Source organism: Mus pahari, chromosome 14, assembly GCF_900095145.1.
Source record: "Mus pahari chromosome 14, PAHARI_EIJ_v1.1, whole genome shotgun sequence".
NCBI classification, from domain to species: Eukaryota; Metazoa; Chordata; class Mammalia; order Rodentia; family Muridae; genus Mus; species Mus pahari.
The window spans coordinates 79,404,238-79,412,053 of record NC_034603.1 but is presented as its reverse complement, the minus strand read 5'-3'; positions in this window follow the sequence as shown (position 1 = coordinate 79,412,053).

Sequence of the window (7,816 nt, the reverse complement as noted above, 5' to 3'; positions counted from 1 at the left end):
AGAGAGAGAGAGAGAGAGAGAGAGAGAGAGAGAGAGATTGAGGAATGGAGTTATAACTACAAAGGCCATGAACGAAGAAACCCAAAAAGATAGAGAAGACAGATTTTAAAGAAGTACTGTGGGGAGGACCAAGAGTAAATGGATGCTGAAGGTCAGACTATAAAGGGGCTGGGATGAGAGGATGCAGAGCCCCAAAAGCACTGGCTTGACAATGGAGCCTTAAAATGTGTCAGTCAGCTACTGGGCAGGTAGTAACGTGCTTGGCTCCATCTTGCATTCAGGGCTCAGCTCAGACATGGCCCGTGGCAGGAAGTTCTCATCTTACTACTTAGGCAAAAGCAGCCACTTATACACCTCCGTGGCTCTTTCCCGTGTCTTATATTGTTCTGCTTTGTCCCTGTAATAAAAAATGACTACCTAGGCTTGTTTCTGTTTTATGCCTTTTATCTATGTGCATAGCCGTTTAGATGTATATGTGCATTCATGTGTTCATGTGAGGGTTCAGTGTGTGCACATGGTCATGGAGGGTAGGTGTTATCCTTGGTGGCATTGGCAGGAGCTCTTCACTTTACTTTTAGAGACAACGTCTCTCAGTTGCCCTGAAACTTGCCCCTCAAGCTGAGCCTACTGTCTGACAAGCATGTGGGGTCTATTCCTCCACCCCAACCTTCCAGAACGTGGGATTATCAGTACTTGACTTTTATACATGAGTTCTGATGTTTGAATTTAGGTCCTCAGGTTGGCATGGTAAGCATCTGACTGAACCATCTCCCATGCGCTTAACTGTTATCTCCATGTCTTTCTTGCTCCCTAGAGCCTTCTAGAATGTGATTTCTACAAGAAGAAATACCTCCCATTAGCCCAATGTTTCATATAGACTATTGCCTTATAGAGCTTTGTTGATGGAGCAGGAGAATAAATGAACTACATGGGGACTCAGCACACAAGTAGCCTCAGTTTAAGACACTTGCATTTTTCCTTTCTTTGTAGTGTCTAGCAGAGAGAGAGAGAGAGAGAGAGAGAGAGAGAGAGAGAGAGAGAGAGAGAGAGAGAGAGAGATGTTTTTAATAATGAAGCCCAGCCACAGCCAACCTGTGTTAACAGCATCCACAGCTACTGTAGGGATTTCTACATCTGTAGCAATGCCTCTTCCAGATGTTGGTACAACTCCTCAACTCTTACAAAACCACATACATGTAGAATGTTAGATCTGGGGGTGGGCACGTCTATATAATTTTCTCCATTCTATAAGGGTTAGTGGCTCTTTTCTCCTTTGGGCAACAGACTAACTTAACAATCACAAAACAACTTTTGAAGTATTCTGTGTGTGTGTGTCTGTGTGTGTGTGTGTGTGTGTCTGTGTCTGTGTCTGTGTCTGTGTGTCGGTGTGTTTTTCCTTTCACAAGGAGAAAAAAAATGTTAACATATTAGACCAGGCTAGATTAGGTAAAGGTTCATTTGTCTCGTCGTAAACTGTTCACTTCCCCTCTTTGTACCCTCTCCCTTCTAGAACTGTCAAAAGGGCACATGAACATCCACCCTTTAGTATCTCCAGGTTCTACACTAACGCATTTAGACAACAGAGATCAAGAATGTTGGTGGGGGAAGTTGAAACTCCTACAATATCACAGACATTTTATTATCTTGCTTCTGTAATTGTAGGCATTATTTAAATATCATCTACAAAGTATCAAACATTTTAAGTAATAGAGGGAATTTTTACAGTATTTAGGAGATGTGTGTAGATAAGATCATATGCATATATGACTAAAACTTGAGGACCTTTCTGTTTTGGTATTCATGGGGCAATCCCAGAATCAATCACTGTTGTATTCAGGAGTAGGGAGAAGGTGTGACTATGTACGATATGAACATTTCTTTTATTTCATAGGATGTTATATTCTCTCATGTTCTGATAGCTAAGATTGGTGTGTTTGAGTGTGTGTATGCACTGGGTTTTAATAGAGATTCCCAAAGGAAGGAGGGAACATGCGGTGTAAATAAGCAACCAATTGAATTGACTTAGTGAGTCCTTATTCAGCTTGGCCTCTGGTTTCAGTTTGGAGAACCACTTCCCTTGTTTTGATTTGAAATGATGCCACCAAAACACATTAGAGAATCACTGTGCTTTTGCAAAACAGAACAAGCCAAGTGAGCCTCCCCAAGTGTAAACAGAAGTCTTGTTTCAGTGAACTGGTTTTTGTGAACTGGTTTTTGTTTTTCTGTTTGTTTGTTTTTTGAGAATCCAAATTAAACCAAATGGTGGCCTTTGAAAGCATACACAGGGTTCTCCTTAACTGATACCACCATATCGTGTCCCTCTGATTCTTTGCTGTCCTGGGAAGCTGTGGATTCAAGCTGTCTTAAATATAAGTAGTTGTCGTACAGTCAGAAGCCCAGCTCTCCAGCCACTGGAGATAGCAGCAAGTGTTCTGTTTGTTGTGTGATCTTTAACTTCTCCACAACAGGGGTTATACCCAGCCAGGCAGAAACTAGTGCAGTGTCACTGCTGAAGAGCGACAAGTAAGTTCCTAGCATCCGTCTGCCCATGATAAGTCTGGTCTGTGTCTTCCCTCTCTGGGCACACTTTACCCAAGTGCCCTTCTTATGCCTACTCTCATTATGTGTGGTGCTGCATGTCTTGGCAAAGGATTCTTCATGATGGCAAACAGGGTTTGAGGGCGGAGCCTCTGGCTGGGACATGACTCTCTCTTGTTGCCTCTGAGGAGGTACAGCTGTGAGTAACGTGTCCAGGCACGAGTCTTTTCAAAGCAGCTCTACTTATCTTTCTTGGATGTGTGTAAAATGGAGATAGCCCTGGTGTTTTTAGCACATTTGTCAAATAGGCTTGTGTCTAGACAGTTGGAAGGACAGGAAGTCAGTCCGTTTTACAAAAAAAGAAAAAAAACAAAAAAGCAACACAGTTCTATTTGCTTACTGCATGGGGGGAAAAAGCCATTCACTTATTAACTGTGTATGATATTGAGCCTTAACGTGAAGTGCTAAGCAAGAAGGTAAGCTCTCCTTCCTTTACACCCTCAATGTACCACCTTACCCAACACACACAATAAGCACCTTGATGTCTGTTTTTAGGCAGTGCTGGATGGGTAGAGCTGTATTTGAGTCAGGTAGTAGAGTTTAGGTGGCTTCTCTTTAAGACAAGCTGAAGTTCTCCTCTTACCCAGAGTACTGTAGCCCAAGTGACTGTAATGCTGCTCAGATAGGTCAGTGCACTAAGGAAAACCTCTTTCCGAGCCCCTTGTAGATAGATGATGGTCAAAGGCTGTACCTAGGTGGCTTGTTCCTTTTGCTGGTATTTTTGGTGGCCCACAAAATATTAATAAGAATTCAAGGTGAGAAGGGTTTGATGGCACAGATCTATACCAAAGGACTCGAAGGACAGAGGCAGAAAGATCACAAGTTTGGAGCTAGCCTAGGTTACACAGGGACATGCTTTTGTTAAAAGAATAACCACTACATATTTATATATGTATATAAATTTAATTATTGTATGGATTTATTTATTTATTTATTTATTTGGCTTGTTCAAGACAGGATTTCTCTGTGTAGTCCTGGCTGTCCTGGAATTCACTCTGTAGACCAGGCTGGCCTCGGACTCAGAAATCCACCTGCCTCTGCCTCCCAAGTGCTGGGTTTAAAGGCGTGCACCACCACTGCCCAGTTTGTAATGGTTTTAAAATTTGCATATCCCTATGTGAATCAGCACCATCTCTTTAGTCCCTTTGAAAACACATACACTACCTACAGGCATTCCGAACTTCCTCTCTAAGGATTGTTCTTAGATTCTCACATATATTTCTTCAGTATGGAGCCATGTGAGGGAGCCAGATTTTGATTTCCAGCATCCCATTATCTTTTTCAGCTGAGAAAATCCCTTGGGTCTCCAAGTGGATTTGAATATAAAACCACAAGACTAATGATTTTAGTTGGGTAATGACCTATTTCCAGAAAGGTTTTGAACTTGGCTACACAAGTGTCTGTTTTATTCAATAACCATGCTGACATCAATGTGAAGATCTCCCCAATTTGGCAGGGGAGTATTTATTAGATGGGAACATCCCAACTCAACGTGACCATACCATGGTTTAGTTTTTTAGAGCATCATGAGACAATGCCTGTGCTAGATGACGCTCTTTTGCTATGAGGAAAGGAAAATGAAGATGAGGATTGGAGAACGTTGATAACCTGGGCAGGGAGGGGGATGGGTGAATAAAAAGGCAGCTGTGATTCTTAGGGTATTGTTCAATCCTACTGATCCATACACAAGGAATCAACTCGTGACTTGGACAATAGCTTGCACAATGGTTAATTTTGTGTACTGACTTGATGACTTGATTGGTCTGTGAGGTGCCCAGTTATGGTCAAATATTACTCTAGATGAGGACGTTTGGGAATGAGTTTAACATTTAAATTTATAGGCTAAGTGAAGAAGATGGCATTCTCTCACTCAGGTTGAACTCATCTTGCCAAGTGAGCACTGGAATAGAACAACCATGCTGGGGGTCCCTGTGTAACAGACAATTCCTGCCTGACTGTCATGGAGCCTAGGGCATCAATGTCCTTCCTTTGAGGAACCTTGAACTGAATGAAGTCTTGGCTCTTCTACACACTCAAAACCTGCTGATCTCCAGTATAAAACTACCTATAAGTGCATTCTTCTGGCTTTCCAATTTGTAGACTGCAAACATAGTAAACCATCAGCCTCATAATTACATGTTCTGGTGTTTATAATAAATCTGTGTATTTATTAAAGATACATGTAGGCACACACATATATGTACATACACACATACACATGCTTTCATGAGTACACACACGCACACCATTTGTTCTCTTTCTAGTAAAGTTTGAGTACTGATAATGCCTTCCTCCTTGCTCATCTCTAAGTTCTTCTGACCTTTCTCATCATAAATCTCCATCACTGTCTTAATCAATCTTGACAGATGAGAACTTCTAATCCTAGTCAGATGGCACAGTGAGGATGGGGCTGGGGAGCACAGCCAGGACTGGCTGCAGATTCTTGCGCTTGTGTGCCAGTGCCCAAGGCTCTCTCTGATTAGCACAATCAGCAGGTGGCTGGGGAAGGACCTGTGAAGGGGGAGAATCCTCTTCCCCGCCCCGTCCCCGCCCCCCTGCACCCCTATTCTGTTGGGGGAATCATTACAGATTTTTAAACGCTAACTGTGGAATCGAATGCAGCTGCTCTTTCTAATTGTGAAAGTGAGTTAAAGGGAGGTTGTTGTGGCCCTGCAGGTGCAGTCATTAGATGCATGGATGCTGCTGTAATTAACCTCATTTCCATGTGAATGTTCCCGGTTTACTCACTGCCTGCCCAGCTCGCCCGGTGATCACGGACACTTACAGTCAATCCAATTAGATAAAGGTTCCCACACTTAGAGGAAAGCAAGAATGACGACCGGAGCAGGCCTCTCTCTCAAGAAGGTCTCTAGTTAACTGTCTCAAAATAAACAACTGTGGCCTAATTAATTGTACCACAGGCCAAAGGAGCACACCAAGGAACTATTTATGCCTGCGAAGCGCAGGCCTAGGGAACTGCTTTAATAGAATTTCCTTTTGTTCCTCACACTTGCTCTGGCTGAGAGATGGGTACTAAGGCGGTGGGGCGGGACTCACTCCTATTCTCCATTGTCTCTTCTACTGAAAACTCTAAGATATTCAGTGAATTCAGTTTGAGTCTCTCTCTCTCTCTCTCTCTCTCTCTCTCTCTCTCTCTCTCTAAGGAAAAAAAAAAGAATCCCCTTTAGGTTCTGGGAAGGGATTTGGGTCAGGAACATCTAAATTCCCAAAGCAAAGCTGTCTGTCAATCATTATATTTAATGGGTTTCCTTTCCAGGTCTCCCACCACCACTTTTTGTTTTCTTCTAATGCATTTTTTTTTATTTTATTTTACTTTAATCTGAGACTGTACTGTAGCACAACAGAGAGATAAATAATAGGTGTCACCTGAGATCACATTTTAGAGAAGTTTCAGAACCTGAGTCTCTCCCATTTCTCTTTTCTAGTATGATTTTCCATGTCTCTGTCTCCTTGGTGGCTCTTCTAAACCAAACCGGGGCCAGGAGCAGCTTCCTTGGGACAGCACTTTTGGAGCCATAATCTTTCATTCTTTTGAGGTTCTTGAGAGCTGAGATGTTCCCAAAACATGGTGTGTTTGTGTTTTTTTTTTCAGTCAACAGTTGAGTATGTGCAAGAAGGAGAAGAAGAAGAAGAAGAAGAAGAAGAAGAAGAAGAAGAAGAAGAAGAAGAAGAAGAAGAAGAAGAAGAAGAAGAAAGAAAGAAAGAAAGAAAGAAAGAAAGAAAGAAAGAAAGAAAGAAAGAAAGAAAGAAAGAAAGAAAAACGTCATAACCACTTCAAATATCCAAGAGCATTGACTTGCTACTGCTGGCTTTATGTCCAAAAGTGGGAAGCCCAGGGCTCAGTTCTTCTCTTCTATCACCCAGAGCTGTGTATGTCAGGGCCTTTGCTAACTATAAATATATTTAACCTCTACTGAGGAAGGCAGGCATGAACATAAGTCTGTAGATTCTGGTAAGTTACCTGAATATGATGGGAACAAAATTGGTATAGCACCTGTCCCCAAGACTTGTTTCTGGGGTGTGTGGTATTGTGGGCTAGCCCACCTGGGGGAACATGAGGATCTGCTCTGTTTATAGGGAGGGCCTTTTAGAAGGATACAGACAGTGCGAATTTCTCTATAGTATATATATATATATATATATATATATATATATATTAAGACAGGAGAGTAGGAGGGAGAGTGGTTGGCAAGAAGAGATAAGCTGGCGTGGGAGGGGACAAGAGAGGGTAACAGGAGTGAATACTATCAAATGCATTGTCTACCTGCCTGAAAATATCATGACACCCATACTTGTGCATAATTAATATATGTTGATAAGCATCAGTAAAAAGAATTAAAATGCTTAGCAAGGCAAAATAAACAAATAACAACAAAATTACTATCCTTGTGTATATGTGTGTATGTGTATGCGTATATATGTGTGTGTGTATATATGCATATATGTATATATACATATATGCATATATATATATATATATATATATATATATATATATGTAGATGTTACATTACATTATATGTAGCTAAGTAGGAACTCAAGAAACAATAAGCAACAGAATAAAGACACAAACAGCCTAGAATGATTGGCGTCAGAGCAGTGCTGTCAAAAAAATAATAACAATCAGCTGTGTTTGTCCTGAACCGCCTGTGAGGATTGTCAGTGTCTGGCTGACTACAAGTCTGTAACCTGCTGTTGAACCTGCCCCTTTGTTCTATCTGTGGGAATATGTTTCTGTAAGGCAAGCCATGACAGGTCTATAATGGTTCCTGTAGAAACATTTCAGGGTGACTGCAATTTAGGAAAGTCCAGCCTCCCAGTCATGCTCTGGAGCACAGAGTTTACTGCAAGAAATAAAAATGCAATTGGGTACTCATCTCCGTTTCCCCTTCTCCGTTCGGCGGTGCTTCTCCATCACCCCATAGCTTCTCCATCTCCATAAACTCGGTTAACTTAACTCTCTTGTCCTCTGGAAAAATACGTTATGCCAGAAACTCAAATCTCTAATTTAATTGGATAATCCTTGTCAGGGGAAGGTTCCCCCATTAAGGTGCGAAGGTATTCTGCACCAGGAACCATTACTTGGGACTTAAGCCACAGTGAGTGTGAGGTCCAATTTCAGCAAGTACTAATTACCTTCATAAACTAGGTAGGGGGTGATGGGGGCACACAGCATAGGTATAGTACACATTCTTTC